The sequence below is a fragment of the Lepus europaeus genome, chromosome X (genome assembly GCF_033115175.1).
Source record: "Lepus europaeus isolate LE1 chromosome X, mLepTim1.pri, whole genome shotgun sequence".
NCBI lineage: Eukaryota > Metazoa > Chordata > Mammalia > Lagomorpha > Leporidae > Lepus > Lepus europaeus.
The window spans coordinates 82,445,229-82,461,006 of record NC_084850.1 but is presented as its reverse complement, the minus strand read 5'-3'; positions in this window follow the sequence as shown (position 1 = coordinate 82,461,006).

The window sequence follows — 15,778 nt, the reverse complement described above, 5'->3', positions numbered from 1 at the left end:
CTGGCTTCTCCTCTTCAGATTCCAGCTCTCTGCTATGGCCTGGGAAAGCAGTAGAAGATGGCCCAAGTATGTGGACCCCTGCACCCACGTGGGAGACCTGGAAGAAGCTCCTGTCTCCTGGCTTCAGATGAGCACAGCTCAGGCCATTGCGGCAATCTGGGGAGTGAATAAGAGGATGGAAGACCTCGCTCTGTGTCTCTACCTCTCTCTGTAACTCTGTATTTTAAATAAATAAAATAAAATAAATCTTTTTTAAAAAAGAAAGAGTAATCTGTAACTCCATATTCATTTCAGCTCAATTTACAAACAATCTGGACCCTAAATTTCCAGTAAATCTTGGTCTTTGGTTTTTCCAGTTTGGGCCCAACTGAAAAAAAAAAATCGAAGGACCTGTGTCTCTCATCTTATAGAGACACCAACTAATCAGGCTATTTGGATTATATTAGAAGTACTGTCAAGATGTGACGTGGTACTAAATTTTAAGTTTCTATAATGGAAAATGCTATTAATACAAATGTTTGGGAATTAGAAGGTCTAATGATCTTGTGTTACTAGACATGATAGTTATCTTAAGTAGAAAGCCCCAGAGGCCTAAAGGGTTAAATACTTGTAAAATCCTACAGGTGCTTTCAAAAATACTGTGAAGTAAGCAAGTGCCTCTTGTTGGTTGATGAGTTTATAATTTTAAACATGGCAACTTTTTTTTTTAGGAATTTTGAAATTTTTCATTTGAAGGTAATCTTAACGCTATTAAATTCACAAATATGCTAATTTAAATACCCAGTCCTATTTATCTAAAACACACATTGCAAACATACAAATATCTATTCTCTCCACATAAACATGGCAACTTAAAGTCTTTTGTCATCCACAGTTATATATGATTTCATGCTCATAAAACTAAAGCATTGTTGGTTCTGTGTTTAGCTGTCCTCCTATAGGTTCCTATGGACTTTTTCCAGCCACCTCTATTGTAGTCAGTACTTTGGGATGGCTCTGTAAACAGATGAAGCCAATAATGTATTAACAGTACCAACCGAGAGAAAGTATGGTTAACTGAGGTTACTAAAAACAAAAAGCAATTCAAATCAATTGGCAATCTACAAAAAGAGTTAAAGATTTTAAAAGCTATTATTAAAATTGCTATATTGGTCTATTATGTTATGTTATATGTTGTAGTGGAATGAGAAGGCCATGCGAAGGTGGTCACTGGCAAGCGAGCGTCAGTTAGTCAGGAATGGCTTTGAAACTGCCTGGCAACAGGCTGTGATTGGATGGATTTGAAACTGCCTGGCGACAGGCTGTGATTGGATGGATTTGAAACTGCCTGGCGACAGGCTGTGATTGGATGGCTTTGGAAACTGCCTGGCAACAGGCTGTGATTGGATGGATTTGAAACTGCCTGGCAACAGGCTGTGATTGGTTGGGGTATAGACCGCCCCTTGACCAGATTGGCTGGTCTTGGCTATATAAGTTGTTGTACCAACTGTAATAAACGAGTCTGCCGGCTGCTCCCCTCAAGCCTGCTTTCACCCGACTCCTGGGATCTGTGTGTTGACTCCGCGCCTGTTGCCCCCACCATGCTGCTCCTCTCAGAAACGAACCCACTGCAACATTGTGGAGAAATCAACTGCAACAATATGAGTGTACATATTGTATGTCCACATGGGAAAATTTTATTAAGAATTTTATTTTAATCGGCTTATAGATAAGATTGCCCATAAATTTAAGCTGCTAAATTTAATCAAAGATACATTTTAATTCGTGTGACCTGAATCTCTGCATCATATGTTTTTTTTTGTTTTTTTTTTGTTTGTTTGTTTGTTTTAAGAAAGATTTATTTATTCAAAAGGCAGAATGACCAAGTAAGGGAGAATTAGAGATTCACAATCTGCTAGTTCTATCCCTAAATGCCAGCCAGGAACTCCATTCTGGTCTCCCACATGGGTGGCAGGGACTTAAGTACTTGGGCCATCATCCATTGCCTTCCCAGGCACATTAGCAGGAAGCTGGATCAAAAATAGAAGACCTAGGACACGTCCCATTCTGATTCAGGACTCAGGCATCCCAAGCAATGGTATATGCTATGTACCACAGTGCCTACCCCAATTATCCCTTTTTTTTTAAACTTTTATTTAATGAATATAAATTTCCAAAGTACAGCTTATGGATTACAATGGCTTCCCCCCTCATAACTTCCCTCCCAACCGCAACCCTCCCCTTTCCCACTCCCTCTCCCCTTCCATTCACATCAAGATTAATTTTCAATTCTCTTTATATACAGAAGATCAGTTTAGTATATATTAAGTAAAGATTTCAACAGTTTGCCTCCACATAGCAACACAAAGTGAAAAATACTGTTGGAGTACTAGTTATCGCATTAAATTACAATGTACAGTGCATTAAGGACAGAGATCCTACATGATATTTTTTAAAAATTAATTGATTTTCTATGCAATTTCCAATTTAAAACCAAGTTTTTTTCTTTTTTTTTTTACACTTTTTTTAAACTTTTATTTAATGAATATAAATTTCCAGTGAACAGCTTATGGATTACAATGGCTTCCCCCTCCCATAACTTCCCTCCCACCCACAACCCTCCCCTCTCCCGCTCCCTCTCCCCTTCCATTCACATCCAGATTTATTTTCAATTCTCTTTATATACAGAAGATCAATTTAGTATAAAGATTTCAACAGTTTGCACCCACATAGAAACACAAAGTGAAACATACTGTTTGAGTACTAGTTATAGCATTAAATCACAATGCACAGCACATTAAGGATAGAGATCCCACATGAGGAGCAAGTGCACAGTGACTCCTGTTGTTGACCCAACAAATTGACACTCTAGTTTATGGCGCCAGTAACCACCCTAGGCTGTCGTCATGAGTTGCCAAGGCTATGGAAGCCTTCCAAGTTTGCCGACTCTGATCATATTTGGACAAGGTCATAAAAGACAGGGTGAGGATAGTAGCCAATGATCCTAAGAGTGGCATTAACCAGGTCTGAACAATTATACAGCATGAAGTGGGGAAGAGGACCATCAGTACACACAGGTTGGGAGTAGAGCCATTGGTGGTAGAGTAGAGGTTGTGATTACAAAGGAATGAGGCCCAAGTGCCCTAGACAGGGTCTAGAACAAAGGACAGAGTCATTATTAGAGGAGCTAAGAAAGGTGCCGTCTAAGCTACAATTAAGTTTTCTGATTGAGAGGCAAATAGAACCTGACAGAAGGGTCCTGGTAATAATCTGGTGGGCTTTAGGCCTTGTAAGTTAAGAGGCCCAGACCTATCTATCTCTTCACATGGGGTATATCCTAAGGGAGGTGTGAACCTCCTAGGGGAAGGCACCCTGTTGACTTTCATTACTTGGCTGGCCTGGGAGGAGAGCTGGCCAGGTAAAGGCAGGTGGCATCTCTAACAAGAAATTTACAGTTCTGCCTGCAATGTTGCTGACCCTACTTGACCATCCCCTCAGCTGCAGTGGTCACTTTGGAAGTTGGGCTGAGTGAAGGGCTTTTCAGCTTAGAGCCAATAAGATCTGTGGCTCTGACCTGGGCATCCTTCGACTCCAGGGCAGGTCCATTTCCAGGGATCCAACTCTTGGACGAGCTGCCAGGGCTCTTCACAAGCTGACTTCTGCTGAAGCCCAGGCTTACCACATTGAAAGCCACTGCAGTGGACTGGCCTGTTGGGTCTCCTTGAGGGCAGATCACTGTACAGATCAGCCATTAATAGGCCTGCCACCCATTGCTTCTGATGCCTAGCTTTCTTTTCCTCCTGGTTTGTGTTAAAGCAGACCAGAGGATGCAAGTCAAGGGAGTGCCCATGTCCCATCTCTAAACTTCGGTGGCATTAACTACAAGTCTATAGTCACAGGCATGTTCTGTAGTAGTTTTTCTAAGGTAGACAATGCCCATGAGGAAAATTATATTCTCACTTAAAAACTTTCTTTCCCTTTGGTCTGAAAGGGAGGTTTTTTTCTACTTACTGTATACTTCGCTGATGGCGAAGTGAATCTAGCTATGAGATTATTATTTAAGTTCTTATTTTGGCTATGCTATTACAGAAAAATGTTAGCCATCTCTTTTATAAGGTCTAAAGATTAAATTGTACGTCCTACAGATTCCTTCATAATAGAATTAGTTTCCTACCTTGAAGAGAATAGAGAAATGAAAGAACAAGTTGGGCTTAGAATAGAGAAATGAGGGAGCAAGTCCTAGATCGCTTGCTGACAATAGCAATATTACATGAATACTTAGCAAACCGTTTCAACCCTTAGATAACAACTTAAGAAAACATTTACCAGAAGGTCCAATGCTTTCTAGAAATTTTAAGAATCATGTATTTGGAAACACCTCTTAAATATCTAACATGGTGTAGTTTGTTTAACCAGTAAACTTAAGCACAACCATATAAAATGTTTTTAGTTTCTTTCTACCAAGAAGTTTAAAACATGATACACAGATTCAGGTCACACAAATTAAAATGTATCTTTGATTGATTTTAGCAGCTTAAATTTATGGACAATCTTATCTATAAGCCATTTAAAATAAAACTCTTAATAAAATTTCCCCATGTGGACATAAAATATGTACACACATATAACATAGCATAATAGACCAATATAGCAATTTTAATAATAGCTTTTAAAATCTTTACCTCTTTTTGTAGATTGCCAATTGATTTGAATTGCTTTTTGTTTTTAGATTACTTTAACACATTGCTTTAACAGAGCATCAGAGTTTAATTCTATGTCAAAGAGAAATTGAGCTTCCTGTGATCTTTTGCTGTGAGGTTTCCTTCCTTTACCTTCCTTTCATAATGGTGACCATGTTTCTGTGTTTCTGTGTGTAACACATCTTTAAGCATCTTTTGCAGGGCAGGATGAGTGGCAACAAATTCTTTCAGTTTCTGTTTGCTATGAAAAGTCTTAATTTCACCTTCATTCACAAATGAGAGCTTTGCAGGATATAATATTCTGGGCTGGCAGTTTTTCTGAAAGTTTTTAAGTGAGAATATAATTTTCCTCATGGGCATTGTCTACCTTAGAAAAACTACTACAGAACATGCCTGTGACTATAGACTTGTAGTTCAGGCCACCGAAGATTAGAGATGGGACTTGGGCACTGCCTTGACTTGCATCCTCTGGTCTGCTTTAACACAAACCAGGAGGAAAAGAATAGCTAGGCATCAGAAGCAATGGGTGGCAGGCCTATTAATGGCTGATCTGTACAGTGATCTGCCCTCAAGGAGACCCAACAGGCCAGTCCACTGCAGTGGCTTTCAATGTGGTAAGCCTGGGCTTCAGCAGAAGTCAGCTTGTGAAGAGCCCTGGCAGCTCGTCCAAGAGTTGGATCCCTGGAAATGGACCTGCCCTGGAGTCGAAGGATGCCCAGGTCAGAGCCACAGATCTTATTGGCTCTAAGCTGAAAAGCCCTTCACTCAGCCCAACTTCCAAAGTGACCACTGCAGCTGAGGGGACGGCCAAGTAGGGTCAGCAACATTGCAGGCAGAACTGTAAATTTCTTGTTAGAGATGCCACCTGCCTTTACCTGGCCAGCTCTCCTCCCAGGCCAGCCAAGTAATGAAAGTCAACAGGGTGCCTTCCCCTAGGAGGTTCACACCTCCCTTAGGATATACCCCATGTGAAGAGATAGATAGGTCTGGGCCTCTTAACTTACAAGGCCTAAAGCCCACCAGATTATTACCAGGACCCTTCTGTCAGGTTCTATTTGCCTCTCAATCAGAAAAAAAAGGTAGCTTAGACGGCACCTTTCTTAGCTCCTCTAATAATGACTCTGTCCTTTGTTCTAGACCCTGTCTAGGGCACTTGGGCCTCATTCCTTTGTAATCACAACCTCTACTCTACCACCAATGGCTCTACTCCCAACCTGTGTGTACTGATGGTCCTCTTCCCCACTTCATGCTGTATAATTGTTCAGACCTGGTTAATGCCACTCTTAGGATCATTGGTTACTATCCTCACCCTGTCTTTTATGACCTTGTCTAAATATGATCAGAGTTGGCAAACTTGGAAGGCTTCCATAGCCTTGGCAACTCATGACGACAGCCTAGGGTGGTTACTGGTGTCATAAACTAGAGTGTCAATTTGTTGGGTCAACAACAGGAGTCACTGTGCACTTGCTCCTCATGTGGGATCTCTGTCCTTAATGTGCTGTGCATTGTGATTTAATGCTATAACTAATACTCAAACAGTATGTTTCACTTTGTGTTTCTATGTGGGTGCAAACTGTTGAAATCTTTACTTAATATATACTAAATTGATCTTCTGTATATAAAGAGAATTGAAAATAAATCTTGATGTGAATAGAAGGGGAGAGGGAGCGGGAGAGGGGAGGGTTGTGGGTGGGAGGGAAGTTATGGGAGGGGGAAGCCATTGTAATCCATAAGCTGTACATTGGAAATTTATATTCATTAAATAAAAGTTAAAAAAACACATATATGTTTTCTCTGATATATAGTAGTTAATATAGAATACAAAAAATTTATATCTTGTAATTCGATTGCTGTTTTTAGTACTTGTTTACAATCCTTTGGGACTGTGGTCTATAAAGACTTTTTACTTGTTGAATATTATGATTAGTGGTGCATTCAGCCTGTGGTTCTAGAGTGAACTAAAACTATGTGTTTGCAAAAATTAAAGAAAAAAGGAAGGGATGAGGAGGATTGATGTGAGGAGAGAGAAGAAGAGATGTCAATATGGTTATCTACTTAGAATTGTAAATATGAAGTACATGAAATCATTTCTCTTTATATTTAAAAAAATTAAATTACAAATGACTGTTACCATCTTAAAAAAAAACACACACAATATCCACACAGGGGGCTGGGATTGTGATGCATTGGGTTAAAGTGCCAACTGTGAGACCCAGCATGCCATACATTTCAAGTCTGGGCTGCCCCAGTTCTGATCCAGCTCCCTGCTAATGTACCTGTGAATGCAGTAGAAGTTGGCCCAAGTGCTTGGACCCCTGCTACCTACGCAGGAAGATGGAGTTGCAGGATGGCTTCAGCCTGGTCCAGCCCTAGTTGTTGCCGCCATTTGGACAGTGAGCCAGCACATGGAAGATTCTCTCTCTCTCTCTCTCTCTCTCTCTCTCTCCTTTGCTCCCTGTCAGCCTGACTTTCAAATAAATAAAATAAATATTTTTATAAAGAATAGCCACACTAAGAAAATTTAGGATGGCATTCTCTTCATTCAAGTATCTAACACAGGTAAAGGTGAACAAATGGTGATTGCCCTTCACTCCCCACAGGAACTGTATCCAGATACTTATTATTTTGAATACAGCACACTATTTAGCCAGCTTTCAAGACATAACTTTCAGCAGCTACAACTGTTGCTGAGAATCTTTTCTCCCAGGAACACAGTTCTCAAATATTTTTCTAAAAAAACTCCTTTTCTTAAGAACGTTCTTTCTTGAAACATTGATTCTGTAATCACTGTCCCTGGGAGCACTAATTCTGGGAGCATTTTACCTGGAAGCTGCACTGCTAGATTGTGTTATGAAAAGCATTGCCCTAGGGACATTTATTCTATGAGTTTTATTCTCATGAGGATTGTTTCTGGGACTATTCAAGCATGAGTGTGACAATGGGAACTTTCTTTCTAGCATTATTGTTTCTGGGACAGGTTGTCACATAAAATACAAGACAACCAGTTAAAGTTTAGTTTTATCCAAAGAACATTTCTGGAATGAGACCTTCAAAATTAGCAGAAATAGCTTCCCCACATGCTCTTTCATGTCTTCCCTAAGTTACAGAAAGAAAGACTGAAGAGACATAAAGATAGCAGAATGTTGCTTAGGGGGATTTAAATATCCAGATATTCTAATCAACTGAAGTTGAAGTGGGACCCAGGTATTTTTGTTTTTATAAAGCTCACCCAAATGTATAGTCAGGTTTAGGAACTCTTAAACCCTTATTGTAAAGCATAGCATGTACAAATTTTCCAGCTAAATGAGTCTTTTCTTTTTAAAAGAATCTGAAGGTTCTACCCTGCACTTCAATGTTTATCCATGCTACTATGGTAACTCTCAATATATTTCACATATTCCCCCTCCCACCATCAGTCCTCTGCTAATTCTCCCTGAGAGAAATTTTTTTACTCCACCTGCTTCTCAGCAAGTCATAGAACAGTATCTAGTTAAGTCTTGCTTAGTCAAATAATATAGTGTTGTAGATAAAATTCTTTTTCCAATTTCTAGTCTCTGACATCTTGTGTAGACAACATGTTTGGAGAAGTTGGTTTATTTGCATTTCTAACATACTCCATTTTTATTTACCCTGATCTCCCATTTTCTTCACTTATTCCAGAACTTAATTGGATTCACAAGTTCAGAGAATATCTAAATTGAAATGCCCCTTGAAGTCCAACTTCCTTGTTTATAGATGAGGAAACTGAGATATGTAAAGGAAAATGGAATTGTCCGAATGGCAGAACTTGGACTAGATTCTTCTTGAAAGTCCAGTAAAAAGCATAGAAGAATGAGCAGTGTTCCTGAAATAAAAATGAGGATTTAAACAGGGGAAAGAATAAAAAGACAAAGAATAAGTAAACAGAGTAATGGGAGATTGGAAAGATAGTACAGAACACTAAAAGGAAGGACTGTAAAACTGGAGAACTCCTGCATTGGGTCAGATAACAGTTTTTCTATCATTTTCTTTCCTTTCCTTCTTTCTCTTCTCAAGCTATTAATATGTGAGTCTCCTTCAGCATGCTAAAGACACAGTTCCAGAAAAGCACTGCATGAAGTTTAAGTCAACTAGCTGAACTGTCAGGGTTTTAGGTCCCTGAGAACATAAAGTGTTTATTTAGCATATGGTCACTGGGGATGCTGTATTGCTTCTTTGGATTCCCCACCCACCAACAACCCTTTTGATCTAGGAAACACTTTCTGATTCTGAATGAAAATCCTTGACCTTTCCCTCTGAATTGTTAAAGTCATCTCCTACTTTTTAATGCTGCTTGCCTACCTTTAAAAGTCAGAAAAACAAAGTCAGAAAACTACTCAAACTCACAAACTTGCACAGGCAAATTATCAGTATAAGCCATCTCCTCACCAAAGGGCAAATACCAGGATAGTGAGAGTTGTGAAAGTGTGGCAGATAACATCGCTATCCAGCTCTTTTCCTCACTAATCTAGGAGACTTCCTTCCAAACAACTCACCCTCCCTCCTCCCCTCTTTGCTCTTTGGATAAATTAGAGGAGAGTCCACTTCTCCTGGAAAGATTATTAGACCTTCCTCAATTATATATCCACCGGAGGCCAGACCCACATTGATGAGAGAAAGGAACTGGTAGGGTTTATTCTAGTGTAACTCATGGGTCATAAACACTTCCCTTCTAACAGTTTTTTTTTCCCTGAAAACAATAAAGACTAGGATAGCCCTTTTTATTTGCTGTGAAAATCCACACCTTTTCCTGCAATATAACCCCTGAAGAAAGGAGGGGCAAAGCGGAACCCTGCTGCATATCAAAGCTATGTGAAATGTTGAAGGAGTCTGTTGCTCCAATATGACAGATAAGACCTCAGACCTCCTAGACAAAGTAAGAAGCTATGTTCTTAGACCTCATAATTCTTGTACAAAGAGAGAAACCTTAGCATTTAAGAGAAGCTTAGTCTTGGTCTTATCTCTCAGGGTTCTTTAGTGAACATGGCTAAGAATGTTACCTTCAAATTGAATAAATGAGGAAATAAGAGGGGCTGGACAATGAAGTAACATCCCAGTGGGAAATGCACCTTCTTCCCACCAGGGGGCCCCATGGTGATGAACAGTCTCCTCACATCAACTCCAGGAAAATTTGACAGAGAATACCCATTTTGCAGCTAAGGAAGCAGAAATTAAAAGGAATAAATGTGCTAAGTTGCCAAAGAGTAAAAAGTAAGATGAATGCTTAATTCTCCTGAATCTAATACTAAGTTGAATTGAACTCCATGCCTGGGAGACCAGCACTGTGGGTTTGATCTTCAAATAGACTCATTGAGTTTATGCTGTTCTGAAGGCCTTTCTGAACAGGGGGGATCCCATAGATTCTGAGAATTGGGGAATGTTTTAAAATCCATCTAGCTTGAGACCAAACAGGAAATAACTCATTTAACTCACGGTGGTAGATTTTGGTGTTTAAGAGCACTGTTTTACAATTTTTTTAAAAAATCAAAGACTTCTGCACAGCAAACGAAACACCCAACAGAGCGAAGATACATCCTACAAACTGAGAGAAAATGTTTTTAAGCTATACATACGATAAGGGGTTAATGTCCAAAATGTATAACAGACTCAATTTAATAGCAAGAAAACAAATAATATAATTTAAAATGAGTAAAGAGTTTGAATAGACGTTTACCAGAAGAAAATATACAAATAGATAACAGGTATATGAAAAAATGCTTAACACCATTAACAGTCAGGAAATGCAGTTTAAAACCACAATTATTACCATCTCATTCTTGTAAGAATAGTTACTACCAAAAAATAAAATGTTAATAAATGTTAGTAGGAATGTAGAGGAAAATGAGCACTTTCACACTGTTGGCAGGAGTGTAATGTTGAACAGCCATTTGAGGTTCCTCAAAAAATAAAAATACAACTAACATATTATCCAGCAATTTTACAACTAAGTATTTCTCCATAAGGAAATGAAATTCGTAAATCAAAGACATATTTCCATCCCTGTGTTTTCTGCAGCTTTATTCTCAATTGCCAGAATATGGAATAAACTTAAGTGTTCATCAATGAATGAATAAAGAAATTGTGCCATATATTTAATGAAATACTACTCACCCATGAACAAAGAAGGAAATACTGTCATTTGTGGCAACATGGATAGACCTGAAAGACATTGTGTTAAATGAAATAAACTAGGTTTATGTGGATTTTTCAAAAGTTTACCTCATGGAAGTGGCAAATAGAATGATGGCTAGCAGAGACTAGAGTGATCAATTTCAGTTCACATTCGATGGCTCGGTTAGGTCTAAGAATCAAAGGGATCACACAAACAAGACAAGTGTCTGCTAATACTAACTGATAGAATCAAAAAGGGAGAGAAGGATCCAACATGGGAAGTGGGATACACAGCAGACTCATAGAATGGCAGATGTCCTAAACAACACTCTGGCCTCAGAATCAGCCCTTAAGGCATTCGGATCTGGCTGAAGAGCCCATGAGAGTATTGTAGGCATGGAAAGCCAAGATACCATGGAAAAGAAAAGAAGAAGAAGACCTAAATGAAAGATCTCTGTGAGTGAGATCCCAGTGGAAAGAACGGGGCCATCAAAGAAGGAGGTACCTTTCTCTGAAGGGAGGAGAGAACTTCCACTTTGACTATGACCCTATCGGAATAAGATCAAAGTCAGCGAACTCTAAAGGCTTCCATAGCCCTGGCAACTCATGACTAGAGCCTAGGGAGATTACTGACGCCATGAACAGGAGTGTCAAATTGTTAAGTCAGCAACAGAAGTCACTGTGTACTTACATCCCATGTGGGAACTGTCCTTAATGTGTTGTCTAATGTGCAGTGATGCTATAACTAGTACTGAAACAGTATTTTTACACTTTGTGTTTCTGCGTGGGTACAAACTGATGAGATCTTTACTAATTATATACTGAATCGATCTTCTGTATATAAAGATAATTGGAAATGAAAAAAAAAAAACCTGGTGTTAAATTGGAAATGGCATAGAAAATTAATTAATTTTAAAAAAAAAAATATGTAGGATCTCTGTCTTTAATGTGCTGTACACTCTTATTTAATGCTATAACTAGTACTCCAACAGTATTTTTTTTCACTTTGTGTTGCTATATGGGGGCAAACTGTTGAAATCGTTACCTAATATATACTAAACTGATCTTTTGTATATAAAGAGAATTGAAAATGAATCATGATGTGATTGGAAGGGGAGAGGGAGCGGGAAAGGGAAGGGTTGTGGGTGGGAGGGAAGTTTCGGGAGGGGGAAGCCATTGTAACCCATAAGCTGTACTTTGGAAATTTATATTCATTAAATAAAAGTTTAATTAAAAAAAAAAGTTTACCTCATGGAAGTGGCAAATAGAATGATGGCTAGCAGAGACTAGAATGGTTGGAGGAGGGGAGAATTGGAGAGCTGTTATTCAAAAAATACAAAATTACAGCTGGATAGAAGAAATGTTCAATAGATCTAGTATACAATATGGTGACTATCATTAATGACAAAATATTGTATTCTTGAAAAATGTTGGATATTTAGAATTCTCACCACAAAAAAGATAACTATATACTGTGATACATAATAATATATATAACTAAGCATACATTACTTTATTCATTTTGTATCATTTATATTATTTTATCTTATAAACAAACAAAATTAAATTATAAATTATTTCTTAACAGAAAATCACCCACTAGAATATATAGGCTTTTGGTTTCCAAACAAACTCTTTAGTTTCATGTAGATACGTCAGACTATTGTGAAAATTATGAGATGATACAGTGTTGCTTTGAAAAACATAAAGTGGAAGGCAGCATTGTGGCATAATGGGTAAAGCTGCCTGCTGTGATGCAGCATCCCATATGGGTGCTGGTTTGATTCCTAGCTGCTCTACTTCTGATCTGGCTCCCTGCTGATGTGCCTGAGAAGGCAGTAGAGGATGGCCCAAGTGCTTGGGCCCCTGCAGCCATGTGGGAGACCTGGAGGAAGCTCCTGGCTCCTGATCAGCGCAGTGCGCCAGCCGTGGTGGCCATTTGGGGAATGAACCAGCAGATGGAAGATCCGTCTCTCCTCCTCTGTAACTCTGTCTTTCAAATAAGTTAAAAAAAAATCTAAAATAATTAAAGGCTGATGTTCCTGGGGCCCATGTTGTGGCGTAGCAAGTAAATCCACTGCCTATCTTGCCAGCATCCCATATGTGTGCCAATTTGTGTCTTGGCTGCCCCACTTCTGATACAGCTCTCTGCTAATGGCCTTGGAAAAATAAGAGATGTCCCAAAGTGTTTGGGCCCCTGACACCCATATTGGGAGAACTGGATGAAGCTTCTGGCTCCTGACTTTTGCCTGGTCCAGCCCTGGCTGGAAGCAGATGGAAAGTCTCTCTCTCTCTCTCTCTTTCTCTCTCTTTCCCTCCCTCCATCTCCCTCTGTAGCTCTGACTTTCAAATAAGTCTTTTTTAAAGGTCGATGATCCTATAAATGAGAAAAGTTTGCCAGTCTCCCATGACCAATAATCCCCTACCTCCACTCACACATAAATATATTATGTGTGTCTTCACATATGCAGTGTCTTCATCCATTTGTTTTTGCTAATAACTCAATACACCAGAATAAACACATTATTATGAATAAAGGCTTATTTTGACTCACAGTTCTGGTCCAGGGTCAAGGGGCCACATCTGGTGATGCCCTCCTTGCTGGCAGAGTTCTGAAGTGATATAGGGTATCATGCGGCAAAAGATAAGAAGTATGTGAGACACCTAGCCAAACTGACCTTTGTAAAAGACCCATTCTTGAGATAATCTATAAACTCATTAATCTGTTAATCCAGTAACCACATAAGTGGAATAGCCTATTCCTGAAGGCAGAGCCCTATTCGCCTCCTAAAGTTTCCATTTGGCCCCACCTCTTAATATCTCATATGATGACTACATTTCAACATAAGTTTCAGAGCAAATAAACCATATTCATGCCCACAGCATTCAATAAATCCTATTTTAGTCTGAATTTGTAAGAGCTTCATATATGAAAAGCTGCTCTTGGGAGAGGTCCCTTCCCATGCAAGAAACATTCCAGGTAGGAAAACAAGCTATTTATAGCCACGAGATCTGCTTATCTGGGATTGTGGATGTGAGCTTACCATCATCTATTTGAAAGATATTTGTCTGCATTCACTGTAAGCATTTGAATTTGTGGTCTGGTGCTCCTCACTAGACATCTTCAGGTATGAAGGGACCACTAGTAGAAGTAGAAGTACTCACAGAATAGGGAAGCTCCCATATTCAACCAGAGAACCTGACTCCTAGAAAAAGACGCCAGATACCTAGGAAAAAGCCACTGCAATTTTTGGAGATATTGATATCTATAGCAAAGACTTCTCACCAAGCTGAAGGGAAAATTCACCAGCCTGGGAAAGGGTGGGGAGTCATTCTCCCACTAGTGAAAAACACAACTAGTGGGAAATGATAACCACCCTTCTTGGGTAGAGAATGGACCAAATGGGACAGGTCACTTGCCTACTGGCTGAAAAACTTCACTTTTCCAAGATGGGGGAAGAATCTACCTTCAAACTCTGAGAATCTGATTGCTCAAAGAGAATATGTACAGCCCAAAAGAAAAACCCTAAAATCTGCAGAAGAAAATCTGGCTAAAGGGGATGGCATTGTGGTATTGCAGTTAAAGCCATGACCTGCAATGCTGGCATCACATTATGAGGGCACTGACTCAAGTCTTGGTTACTCTGCTTCCAATCCAGCTCCCTGCTAATGCACCTGGGAAAGCAGTGGAACATGCCCTAAGTGCTTGGGCCCCTACATCTACTTGAGAGACCCATATGGATTTCCAGACTCTTGGCTTTGACTAAGCCCAGCCATGTTCATTGCAGCAATTTGGGAAGTGAACCAACAGATAAAAGCCTTCTTTCTCTCTTGCACTGCCTTTCAAATAAATAAATAAATCTTTTTAAAAAATGAAACAAAACCTAGCTAAAACGAAGCAAATATGTAATGTTTGAGCCGGAAGTCTTACTATCAGAGAAGAAAGAATGTTAGTTGGTGGAAGGTAATTCATCAGGTAGAGAAGAAAGGACAGTATTTGTAGAAAAGACCTATTTTACATGCGAAGAAAACCTGCATACCACAGTAGGAGGGCCATCATGTGAGTAAAAAAAGCTACTAATTTAGAGACAGGTCCACTCTTTTATTTTTTAAAGATTGATTTATTTATTTTAAAGAGTTACACAGAGAGAGAAGGAGAGGCAGAGAGAGAGGTCTTCCATCCACTGGTTCATTCTCCAATTGGCCACAATGGCTGGAGCTGAGCCAATCTGAAGCCAGGAGCCAGGATCTTATTCTGAGGCTCCCACGCAGGTGCAGAGGCCCAAGGTATTGGGCCATCTTCTACTACTTCCCCAGGCCATAGCAGAGAGCTGGATCAGAAGTGAAGCAGCCGGGACTCAAACTGGCACTCACGTGGGATGCCAGTACTGCAGGTGGTGGCTTTACCCGTTCTCCACAACAACGGCCCCCACTCTTCAGCCTCAAAATAAAGCAGCTTACTGTTTTCAGGGGTTGCTTTATTTGAGAATAGTTAGGAACCTGGGGCCTATAGTTATCCAGAGACACCGGTCACTAATCTGACACTCTTTCAACAGAATTTCCAGAGCTTTCCAGAGAGCAATATGGGGATCTCCCCAAATCCCTATTGTCTGCATATATAAGAGTACTTCAAAAAGTTCATGGAAAGTGAAATTCAAAAATAAGTTTATTTTAGGTGCAAAAAATATTTGAAATCCATGCATTGGTTGTTTATAAAATTAATTTCCCATGAACTAATTGAAGACTACCTCATATACAGCTATTCTGGGTTTGTAAGAAACCTAGGCTTAACCTGTCGCAGTGTTCAGGGAATGCTGGATGACAGCTGCCACTGCAACTACTGCTACAGCTGCTGTTGTTGCTCCCAGGATACCTGCCAGATTTTTTTCTCTCTAAAATATTTCTTTTTTTAACTTTTATTTAATAAATATAAATTTCCAAAGTACAACTTTTGGATTATAGCAGCTTTC